Below are 12671 nucleotides of genomic sequence, written 5' to 3'. Positions count from 1 at the left end.
AAAACAGACAAGGTTGTGAGTAAGCCTGTTTGCTTCAGTCAGTCAGGATGTGGCTGCGGATGGCCCTGAGCTCCTCTCCTCCAACCTGGGTCACCCTTGCCTGGACAGTTTTCTTAACCTTAAAACTTATCTTTATAACAAGTCATTACAGTTCTGCAGGCAGTCAATGCTCCATCATCACTACTGTTCATTTTCCTAAGCACTAAAACAAATGCTGACAGAGCCTAGATCTATAGTATATGAATTCCCGTGGCAAGAGTCCTGGGTTCAGATTTAGAACTTGGGGTTGTCCCCCATCCCCCCCGCCAGGTTTTTTTTTTAAAAAAAACAACACATATTTATTTAGTGAGTGTGTGTGTGTGTGTCAGTGTGTGTCAGTGTATGTGTGTGAGTGTGTGTGTATGTGTCAGTGTGTGTGTGTGTTTAGGGGGATGGTACGAAGGCCAGAGGACAGCTTGCTGGAGTCAGTTCTCTTTTTCTACCACGTGAGCTCCGGGAATGGGACTCGGGTTATCAGGTTTGCCAGCAAAGCCTTACCCCACTAGGCCACCTCACCGGTGCTGTGGTCCCAGGTGTCTATTTCTAATGCACTGCCCTATGGCCTTCATGAAGTGTCAGAGTCTGGCCACAGTTCAAAAGAGAAAAATCCCTGGACTCCTCTGAAGAGGGCAAATGTGAGCAAGGTCTTCACAGGGGTTTCCAATTTAAGTAAACACTCCTATCCAAATTAAAACACAGGAACCAAACTGTTTCTGATAAATTCCTTACTACCCAAACCCTTACTTCTTAATATCTCAACTCAGGAACCTTGAAGATTAGAATTATGGGAAATACTTGCTCAGCTCAAGCATAATCCAGCTGGACCCTGTTTCTACTTATGTGCAATCCAGGGTCCAGGGTCCAGGACCAGTGAGAGACAACAGAATTTGCAAAGCAATTAAGCCATAGCAAAAATAAGTCAACATTCCTATCTCCAGTCTAAGTAACTGTAATTTTAAAGCTATTCTTACACATGAGAAATTGAAAGGTCTTAAACTAAACTGGTGGATCAGATCAGATTGGCTGCAGAAATTCAAATTACTCTGTACAATGAACAAGGCCCTCAGATCTGCCCTGCACCATACACACACACACAGCAGGGAAAGCAAGAATACGAGCCCCTAAACTCAGGTTCACTCCGGGCCCAGCACATTCTAGATGTCTGATGTGGTTAAGGTTACTGAATCCAACTCCGAGTTTCCTCATCTAAAAGTATTAACTTAGCTCACTTGCAGTATTGCGTGTGGCACACAGCAAGCACTCAAGCAGGTATCCGTGGTTATTACTCCACGACAGCAACCATCCTCGACCCTGGCACCTCCTTAGGATCTGCCTAAGACACACAGTGAGAAGGCAGAGCCTCTAAGCCTTAGAATCTAAGGTTACATTTCCCAAGGGTATGGCAGAGCACTGGCGTCCTGAAAGAAGCTGACAGACAGGACTTGTCCAGAAAGTAAAACACTGCACGTATCTCCCTGAGAGAGTCACAGCTCCTATAGCACAATAAGGACTCCAAACATATTACCTCCAAAGAAAATGTCTTAATTTACTTAAGACAAATAAGCTTTTCCAAACTGATTTTAGCATGGAAATCCCTCTAAAATCTTTAGCCGATGGTGGCATTCTATACAAGTAAACGCTAGGCTGGAACTGCCGACTGCAATCAACTAGACTTCCTCCACCTAAGTGTAGCCGTGAATGGTCTCCGAGGCAGGCAGCACGGGTCATGCTGTCCACTGTTTAGATGGATTTCTGGTTACAGAATACAGTTGCTGTAAGGTAGGGCCCTGCAGGTGGGTCTACAGCAGCACAGTAAAGGCTGTCTCTTTTCTTTCTTCAGTTTATGCCAACTGACAGGCAGGCACTATTTTGATTATAATTAATTGTATGATAAAATTTTAATATCTATATGTTGTTGTTTAACCTAAGAATTGTTTTGGAGTAATCTCTGGCTCCAAGACAGTTCATAGGAAGTCTGTCATTTGCTGTAGGAAATCCTACAGCCAGTAGCCTCTAAGTTACCCGGCCACTGAGGAGTAGCCTCTTACACTATTTATGCCGATGTAAAGCTGGCCTCTTTTCTGGCTGCAGAATTCGGTTGCTGTTCTCTGGTCCAGAAGAGGATTCTGATTTGTGAGTCTACCCCTAAACAAACAACCATCTATTATTCTCAATTCTGAGCTAGTGTAGGATTTCTCTTAAGCATCCTACTTCAGTCATTTAAGACAACAAAACCACATTCCAGTATAATATTTTTAGAGAATGAAAATCCAAAAAACACCCCTTGACTTACACTTTAAATTTGTAAATAATCAGACTGAAAAATAACAACAGAACATACAGAACAAAAACTATGACAAGCAGTACTATGATTACAGGTGTGGCCTACATGCTTAGCTCTACAGGTATTGTCTTAATCTTTATCATATGCTATGAAATAAATGTCATCACTATTCCTTTTTGCATACAAGAACACAGAGGCTCAGAATTACATTCTGTGGTAATTAGCTGAGCTATGGAATGAGTTTACTTCGTAAATCCTCTAACTTGTGTGCAGGGACAGCCTTAGTGTTACCTATGGTGTTCCAAGCTTACAACTCTCATTGGCTAGTTCTCAGAGCGAGTCCAACAGTGGGTATAGCCCTTCCCCAAACTGATGAAAAGTCTTATTTTCCCCAAAGAGAGGGTGTAAGGGTGTGTCTCTGTGTGTGTGTATATGTGTCGCAGAAGTTTCACTAAGAGAGAAGAAAGAGAAGTATATCTAATATGACCAGAGATAAGAGACTTACTAAATACAACTGTTGGGGGAGATGTAAACGATGTCTATTATTAGGCTTTCTTACAAAGCAATGGGTGAGGGGTTATGGACCCTAAGGCAGCCACACTGGAAGGTTTGTATGATGGAATACTCCCCTCATATCCCTTCCCCTAGTTCTCAAACTATATACTCTAGCCCTTCCCAGGACCCAGAAGCCACAAGCAATTAAAACAGAAGTGTGTGAACTGCTTGTAAGGGGTAGAGGGATACTCAAAAGAAGGTCCCATGACCCTGCCTACCCCCTACTTCTACAAGGGAATGTCAACTATCAAGAAGCCCAGCTAAGATGATCTTTGGCAAAGTGACCCGATAAACTTCTGAAGATAGTGGCAACATGGCTTAGGGGATAGTCATGTACAACAACTCACATGGAATCCATAATAAAGTTCACAAGTAACTAGCTAAAATGTCAAGACACCATGGTTTCTTCATGATCAGATTCACAAGCTGACAGTTAAGCAAAAGCTTTGTCTTAGCTTCCACAGGCTGTCTTTCAGAGGGACACACTTCTGCATCCTCCAAAAACAACTTTCAATCATATTAAGTCAGTCAGCCTAGCTGTCCAGGGTCCAGCTGTACCATTAATTAGTACAGGGACCCTAAGTCACTTTAACTTCAATGCACCTCAAAAGTATGGTTGGTTCTAGAAAATTCCATGGCAAGGAATTAAAATTAAATGACAGAAACCACTATTCAACCTCAAAACAAAAACGCCAAACCAACAATACATGGTAAAATGCTCTATAAAACCAGAGAAGCCCTGTGAGGTGGTGCACACCTTTAATACATGCCAGCACAGGCGGCTGAGTTCAGGCCAGCTAGGTCAACACAGCAAGTTCCATCCAACCAAGGCTACATAGTAAGACTGTGTTGCTAAATAAACAGACTTTTGCTGGGTATTTTCAACTAATATTTCAACTAGTACAAACACTAATAGCCAAACTTTGAAATATTTAATAGTTTTCAATGAAATTGGAGCATCATTTAATGCTCAGTCTGGCTTGAAATGTTCCAAACTTCCAGAAACCTCTCCATCTGTCAAAGAGTACATTTCCCTGCTCTTTATCTGTGACGGCATCCATTCTGCTGGCTGACTCCCGCCTTCACCGAGTGTTTTCCACCCACCGACCTCTCAGTCACTGGTGTGTTCTAGCGACTCCAGTTTCATTTCATTGATTAACAACAGATGAGACACTGAGCTACCCTGAACCTTCCGATGCTGTCTGTAGCCTCATCAGCAACTAAGTTTCAAAATATCTAAACTGTCCCCTTTCCTTTCAAAGATTCTCTTGCAAACAATATCTACATCAAGAGAAAGGCATGCACAGCATATTTATGTACATTTTATTCCAAAGGGCTGCCAGATACAAACTAAAAGCAGCAAACTATCTGACCTTGCCACAAGGCTCGCTGTCCTAAGCAATCAATGTTTGTGTATTATAAAACCCATATCAGCATTTTGTTAAACTTTTCCCTGTGAAAAACCATACTTAAAACTCTCGGTATTTTAAGAGTCATCATGGACGGTCTCACTGATACTACTCTGCTCCCTACATTCTCTGCTGTTCACCTGGGAATGCAGAAAACCTGAGATGGCAGTAACGCCCATTATTTCCCTAACACACAGCTGAGCTTCAGAAGAACACTAGTTCCCCGTGGCTCTGAAGTTTTACCAGGCAGTCAGAGGCTTCTGGTTTGGAGAGAAAAACAGACACACTACAAGGGTGCTGTTAGTTAATCTTTCACCAGTCAACCAAAAGAATGCATATATAGAAATAAGAACGTATTATTTTGGACAGAGAAAACATCTGGTATAGTTTCAAAGGCATGTATCACTTATATGCCACTGTGTTCTCATTCAGCCAAGAGAAAGTTCTTCTCTGAGGGCACCTCCTTTATAACACCAATCAAAGGTATTATTTTCTGCTAAAAAAAAACAAAAAAAAATCACTGTGAGGTGCCATTACATTATGGTGGGAGGAAATATGTAAAATAAGATGCAAAAGAATTCCACTAAGCAATTCCAATTACTTCTCTTTCTTGGCTCATTTGTAATCAGCTATAAAAGTTATGGTCTAAAAGCAAAAAAATTACATAATTAACAAAAGTAACACTTCACTATAACTCAGTAACATTTCATTTTTAATTAATTAGTTTTTATTTTATTTTTGAGACAGGATCATACTGCGTAATAATATAGTTCTAAAATTCACCATAGGGACCATTCTGACCTAAAATTTGCATTTGCATCCCAAGTCCTGAGATTATAACTATGAATATATAAGCATATCTAGCTTCACAATTTTTCTAAGTCTCGAATTCTAAAAATCAAGCCATGTCCCTTTAACCAAACTAAATACGATGTCAACTACTTTAAGGCTAATTCTCTATAGCGAGAAAGAGCGCTTTCATCCAAACAGACAAGAAGTCACCGGAGCTTTAACCGATAGAGTTGCCTAACATGGGAGGCAGAATTAAAAAGAACCACCCACTCCACATTCTGAATGAAGTCTACGTGCAGAAATGGCATTTATAAGAAAATTTACTTTCTAGAAAACATTTTTCCAAATATAATAAGCAAATTTAACTTTAATTTTAAATAATTTTCATATACTTCATATTTTCTTATTTTAAAACAGTTTTCTAGCCTGATGATCCCATAAGCAGACCTTTCTGTGACATGAGCAGAATCCCTGTTTGATTATTGTAGGATGTAGGAGGAAACTGAAGCAATCGTCACCTCTAGAGATGTTACTAGTATAGGTTTGCTCTTGTTGGGCTTAGCATATATTCATCTTATAAAATAATGGGATGCATATGCTATCTATACACGTGCATATAATATACTCTAGTCATATTGAGAGTGTGATTTCAGTTCCCAGAAAAAGCAGAGTGGCGGCTAGTTTACTAACATTGGCCTGTCAGTCAATGCACAGTTGGACCTAGAAACAACTTCTCTTAAATACACACCTCCAGGGTTTCTAACAAATGCCTCAAATAAGCAAAGATCTTTGAAAAGAGTACGGCACGGGCTGGAGAGGAGCCAGGTTCAACTCCCAGCACCCATAAAATAAATCTTTAAAGTTTTTAATAATGCAACAAAAATAATCAAAAATAAGACAACCCAAATCCATCATCTCACTGTAAAAACCAACAAGTTCTATAAATAGGAGAACCAAGTTCACAGGGAAAACTGTCCCATCCTCCAGTACAATTAGGATGAGAAGACAACAGCAGAGTCCACAGATTTCGGGGGACTCTGCTTCCAACAGCAGGGAAGGGGAATCATATGTTCATTTGTTACCTGGAATGCAGAGTTCTTAGCTTGAACTTTTAGGCTTAATGCCCTAACCTCCAAGCTTACATTTCAACCTCCTTTGGTCACTTCAATAAAAGGATCTATGGCTACCTAAATGTAAGTTCAAAGCCAAACCTCCCTCCTGACTTCAGTATCCAGTTAGTGCTTGCTCCACTCCCCAGTCACCTGAGGACACCAACGGTAATTCTACAGAATGTCTCTCTCTTCCGCTCTACCACACTACAAAGTTTAAAACCGCATATGCCTCATACTTGAATAAACTCAGAACTCCCTCAAATTCATCTCTCCTTTTTTGTAATCTATTTCTACTCTGCTGCCAGATAAAAATTACAAAATAATGTTTTGATGTTATTCCCTAACTATTCCTAAAATCTAAAATATGTGGCAAACAACCTAATCCCAGTCTAATATTTAGGCTACCGCCCCTATCGCCATCTTACATATGCCTATTTGGATGGGCTCTGTCAAGTCAATGCTTCACTTCATACGTTCTTAGAAACTATAAAACTCATACTGGCTATCGGGCAGAGTTATGACTAACCTGGTAACTAAATTTGTGTGTGTGTGTGTGTGTTGTGATCTATAACCCATTGTGAATAACATTCTTATAATCACTTCACCATTTAACAAAGTGCCTAGCATATAATTAGAAATCAGCAAATGTTTATTGAATCCTTTTTTGTTACAATGAATAACTGTTGATGGACACAAGTTTTGTATATTTTTAGTATTCAAAAAGGATTTCCTGATTCCATTCAAAGACAAAAGTTAGGCTGGCATGGGTGGGGCACAAAGCCTGTTTCCTATTTGTAGATGACAATGTCCCAGAGACTCTCAGATGAGAAAAAAGGCACAGAACAAGAAAATAATTTTCCGGTCCTAAAGGGAAAAAGGTACATCTAGTGACTGCCATTTTGGTCAGCCAAAAGCAACACTGTAGCCTCATGTCTTTACCCAGGGAACTTTTACAAAGACACAGCAAGCCAATTTTGTCAGACATCCTAAGTGGCCCAGTCTATCTTTATGGCTCAGGGAATCACGGGCATAACACTTTACAAAACCTTTAGGACAGTGGTTACAATCACACCCCAAGGAGGATGAGGGGGCTGCTGGAAGTGTCAAGACAAAAGGCAAGCATAAGTCTCCTCTCCAGAGAAGGATCCCCTCAAATCCAACTATTAGCACCAGTCATCAGTGCTCAGCGCACAGGCAGTCCTCTTAGCGCCTTTCTGTGTGTGTGCAGCTCACAACTCCCTAGTCTACTCTTGACCTCTTGACCGGCAAGGCCATCTGCGCACTCTGCTCTTACCACCAGTATTTAGCTCGGTCTGGTGGAGTAGGCCTGATAGACTAGTTATTTAGAATCTGAGTCTGGAAGATTGCTGATTCAAGGCCAGCCTGGACAATTTAGTGAGACCCTGTCTCAAAAGTAAAAAGGTAATAGCTGGGGGTACAGCTCAGTGACAGGGCATTTGCCTACTATGCATTAGGCCCTAGGTTCAGTCTCCAGTAGTGCAAACAACAAAACCCTGTCCTCTTTGACCAACTTCACAATTTCATAGGAGACTTTAAAAAATAGCAAAGGAAGAAAATGATCCCTATTCAATAACCCAAGCAACAATAAAAAACACACATGTTTACGTTAAAAAAAAATGATTCAAGATCCTGGTGTGTGGTGCACACCTTTGATCTCAATATTTGGGCGGCTGAGGCAGGTGGATCTCTCGTGAATTTGAAGCCAGACTGGTTTACAAAGGGTTTCAGGACAGCTAGTGTTACATAGAGTGTATAGGTCTCAAAAAAGGAAAGAAAAGAAAAGAAAGAAAACAACGAGCATACAAACAAAATTAAAATCTTTCAATGAGCAGGTGCTGTGATCTAGACAGAGTGCTAAGCAAAGGAGCCAGTGGACCAAGACAGAGGCCATTTCTGGAGTTCACAACTTAGTGAGACAAATTCTAACCAAATATTAAGATGAACACTTAATTAATTGTGTTTGGTAGCCAAAAAACTGTGGTAACCAACTGTACCTGTAACCGGGAGAAGGTTTAAAATTACATTGACTATAGGAGACACCTAGATTAAGTGGAAAGAGACCCTGAGGCAGAAAAGAAAAAGGTTTCTGTGGAGGTCCAGAGACCATAAGGAATGAAGACTGATGGTCTAAAAAGGGAGGGGGAAGAGGAAGAAAGGGTCAGGGGAAGGGAGGAAGGGATGATACAGAAGAGGGGAGCAGAGCATAGAGGAGAGAAGAGAGGGAGGAGGGGAAGGAAACAGGAGAGAAAAGAAAGTGAAGAGAGAATGTGGCTTAGCTAAGTCAGAGAGGCGACGGATGTCAGCCACTGTTAGTTAAGGATTCTATAGTCTATCCTAATATTACTGGCACTATTAAACTGAAAGTGAAACAATCTAGCAATAAAGTACATTTAACTTTGGTTCCAACTGTGCATAATGGGCTGGAATATGGCAAAATGGGATATAAAGCCAGTTAGAGGCTCCTAGAGTATCCCCGACATAGAGGATGAAGACTTCTTACAGATAGAAGTCAGGCCTGATGATTGAGAGATGACAGGCATGACCGTTCACAATGCCCACCGCATTGAAACGAACTCTTAAGTTGAAAGAGCTTGTATAACTAATCTCAACTCATCTCAATTCCCATTCCTCTTTGCAGAAAAAATCCACACCAGTCTCCTCACTAATCCTCTAAATCTATCTTCATTCCTGAAAGTTGTTTTGTTTCTAAACCTCGAGTTAGCCTAACGTGGCCTTGACCTCACAATTCTTCTGTGTCAGCCTTCTACAGGTTTGTGCCACCACACCCACGTTTTGTGGTGCTGAGGATTAAATCCAGAGCTTCAGGAACACTAGGCAAGCACTGTGCTAGCCTGAGCTGTATCTCCAGGCTTTAAAATAATGTGTTATTTGCAGAAGGGGAATGTGTCATGGCACAAACATGGAGGCCAAAGAACAACCCCTTGGGGTTAGCTCTCCCTTTTACTTTTATGTGGGTTCTGGAAATTGAATTCAGGTCACCAGGTTTGTGTAGCAGGAGTTTTTACCAATGAGTTAGCATACTGCACTTCCCCCCACTGAATCGGAAGGAACTTCAGCACTCAAATATTATCAGTTTTCAAAGTTCAACAAAATTCCATTGCCGTAACTAAATCTTCCCCTAGTTTCATTTTTTTAAAGATTTATTTTTATTTTATTGGTGTTTTGCCTGTGTGTAAGTTTGTGTGAGGGTACTGAATCCCTTGGAACTGGAGTTGCAGACAGTTGTGAGCTGCCACGTGCTGGGAATTGAACCCAGATCCTATGGAAGAGCAGTCAGTACTCTTAACCACTGAGCCATTCTCTCCAGCCCTATCTTCCCCTATTTCTACAGACTTCACACTGAACTGTCTCTTATCACCATATCACACAGCACATAACCACGTGCTTCCCTTTGTTTTATTCTATTTAAATGTTTCCCCAAATTAGCCAGGAAACTCTCAAGGACAGGGACAAGCCTTTGCTCTCCCAGTGGCCCCTTCCCTAGAGCCAGGTGCACAGCACAACCACAAATGTGCCCATCAAATTCTGAAGGCTCGTAGTAAAAAAGCTAAATATACCTAGACCTGGCATCTCTCCAGAGCACCTAACTGGCAAAAGTGGGGTGAAAGTAGATGATGTCACTGTTGTCTTCCAGGGTACTTTTGTTTGGCTTGTGAAAATGTAGGCATGAGGAAACAAGTAACAACTTTAGTTGGCTCTGTAGCCCGATTTATCAAAAGGCATGCTCTCAGGCATTATGTCTTAGTCACTGGTAGCTAGGAAGTGACAAACACACCAGCAGATAACAAATGCAGAAAGACAATCTAATTTAAATAATTTCATGCAAACTAAGATTCAGAAAACACCAGGCAAATCCATGGCAACTAGTAGGCAATAGTGATTCTTTTTTGTCTAATTTGCTTAAGTATAACTGGCAAGTAAAACTTATATTTTTATAAGTAATCATTTGATACAAATTTTAAAATGTTTCCGTAGTTTATATACTATCTTTTTTGTGGCTCTAATATTAACACATCCTATTCTCTTAGCAGATTTCAAGTATATTATTCACTATACTCACCAAGTTGCAACCTCTAGAAACCTACTCAATAGCTCAGATCATTTAATCAGCACCCATTCAACTGTTTCCTTTTTGCTTTGTTTATGTTTGTGTTTTTAAGCAGGGTCTGATTGATCACCTAAACTCCTCACACTTCTGCTTCCACTTACAGGCCTGACTTCAACCCTCTCTGTCCTGGTGCGGCACTGCTCCTCTATACCTGGCTGATCACTCGGCATTTTTCTTTACTGGTTCGTGGTACAGAAAATAGCGTGAGTTTTCTTTCCCCAATCCTGAGCTTGATCCCAGAGCAACAACTATGTTGGGCAAATATTCTACCATTGAGCTGTAACCCCCAGCCCTTTGCTTTGTAAGGCTAAATAATTCCATTGTATATGTAAATGTTTTTTCTATTTTCTGTGACTCTCAGTCACTTCAATTTTTTTTTTTGGTTTTTTGTTTGGTTTCTGACAAATAATAACCAATTCTGAATAACTGGAGTGCTTTTATTGAAATATATTTATTTTAATCTTTTACCAGATGCTACAAGTTTTGGTGTGGAATGACTGAAAATGTTATTTCATTTTCAAAGTGAAGAGACGTCATACTAGATAATAGAATTAATAAGAGTAGCACAAATAGCAACTCTATAACAAGAAAAAAGTTATTTCTATTATGCTTTCCTTGGGAAGTGCAGTAATTCTGTAAAATAGAAACTTAACATTTATTAACAACGCTATTAAATCACTCTAGATCCATTTAAAATACATAAAGACTCAATATACAGCCGGGCAGTAGTGGCGCATGCCTTTAATCCTAGCACTCGGGAGGCAGAGGCAGGACCATCTCTGTGAGTCCGAGGCCAGCCTGGTCTAGATATTCCAGGACCACCAGCACTACATAGAAAGGCCTGTTTCAAAAAGAGATAGAGACAGAGAGACAGACAGACACAGAGAGAGAGACAGAGAAAGCACTCTTGATTCCCAATCTAGACTTAAGAAAACTCTAAAAGATTCTGGAAATACTTGTAGGTATGAGCCTTAGGCAATGGTGAGAAATTGAAGACTCAGGTCACTGAGCCACTCCCTTGCATGTGAAAGAGCGGAAGTCTGTGATTCATCTGTGAGTTTTATCTGCTGTACAGTTATCCTGTTACTCATCACAGGACAGAAATGAGTTAGGGATACAGCTGAGTGGTTCAGAATTTGCCCTAAGCTTGACTTCTATGAGGAGAAGGGGAGGGGGAGATGAGGAGGAGGGAAGGGGAGAGGAAAGGCAGCGAGTGCATGGGCCTATCCTCTCCACCATTCCTTCTAGAAACAAGGGGATGATGAGAGTCAACCGGGGACCTTACATGTGAAGCACAAACACTACCACTGCACTACAGCAAAGCTGCCCTTCTGCATCTACTCAGCAGGGAAAGAGAGCCGGGCACGGCTACACCACCCGTAATTCCAACACTCCAGAGGCTGGGCAAGAAGACTGAGTGCCACACGCAGGCTGGGGCAGCACATGTGGGTAGGATATGAAGTGGAGGCAGGAGGATCACGAGATGTGAATGTGGGTATATCTCAAGACTAACAAAAAAAAAAGCTGGGAGAAAAGAAACAGAATAGTATTGTTTATCTGTAGATTATCTTTTAACCTACTTGTTATCAAATTAATCCATTTCTGCATATACGTTAGCCAGAGTTAAAGGAGCTTTTCTCCTATATTTATTTAAGTTCTGTGAAATAAATCTAGCACTTAGACAAGGACAAGGACAAAAAGACTAAGATGATAAAGTGATCAACAGTGGGTAAGTAAAAGCCAAGAAAAAAGTTTGTTTTTTAAAGTTTTCTTAAGGTTAACAAAACCAAAAATAGCTGATCCATAAGTCAATGTTAGCAACTGATTATTATTGTCTTCTAGTTTGAAATGGTGACCATCTTCAAAAAGACTACGGAAACAGATTTCACATGCACTATCTGATTCTCACAAAAATATTCTCAAAGTGAAGCATCTATTTTTTGATAGCTGGAAAAGAAAAAAAAAACCTGTAAGTCCAGCTAAATGACTTTTTACAGACATTCAGCCACGAGAGGCAGAGTAAAAACATAGCCCCTGTTTTTCTCAGCTTCATGGACTGTGTCGATAAAGACGTCAGAAACCTAGGAGGCAGTGCTAGCCTTGGCACCAAGCCCTTCAGACGACCTGACTCTGCTTTTACTCGTCCAGTCTTGCTTTCTTCCTTTCAGCCCTTCCTTCTGTCCATATCTAAGGTTTAGAGTAAAGGTGTCGTCAAACACTGAAATGGCTTGTTTGTACTCTCTTCGTCCCGCCTCTCTCTTCCTCACAAGCCTGAGCTTTATTTCGACAGATCAAACAGCAGAAATGGGCACTGGATCCAGTACAGAGCA

At 40.8% G+C, this 12671-nt stretch overlaps 1 protein-coding gene across 1 annotated transcript in view; it reads right to left on the bottom strand.

The window, feature by feature from the left end:
- Dusp16 (dual specificity phosphatase 16) overlaps positions 1-12671 on the bottom strand; it is a 79399-nt gene that overhangs the window by 26023 nt on the left and 40705 nt on the right. The gene's annotated exons all lie outside the window — the stretch shown is intronic.

Source organism: Microtus pennsylvanicus, chromosome 8 (assembly GCF_037038515.1).
Source record: "Microtus pennsylvanicus isolate mMicPen1 chromosome 8, mMicPen1.hap1, whole genome shotgun sequence".
Taxonomy (NCBI): Eukaryota; Metazoa; Chordata; class Mammalia; order Rodentia; family Cricetidae; genus Microtus; species Microtus pennsylvanicus.
Note: the sequence above shows the minus strand (reverse complement) of the source record. Positions and strands in the feature narration are given on the sequence as shown.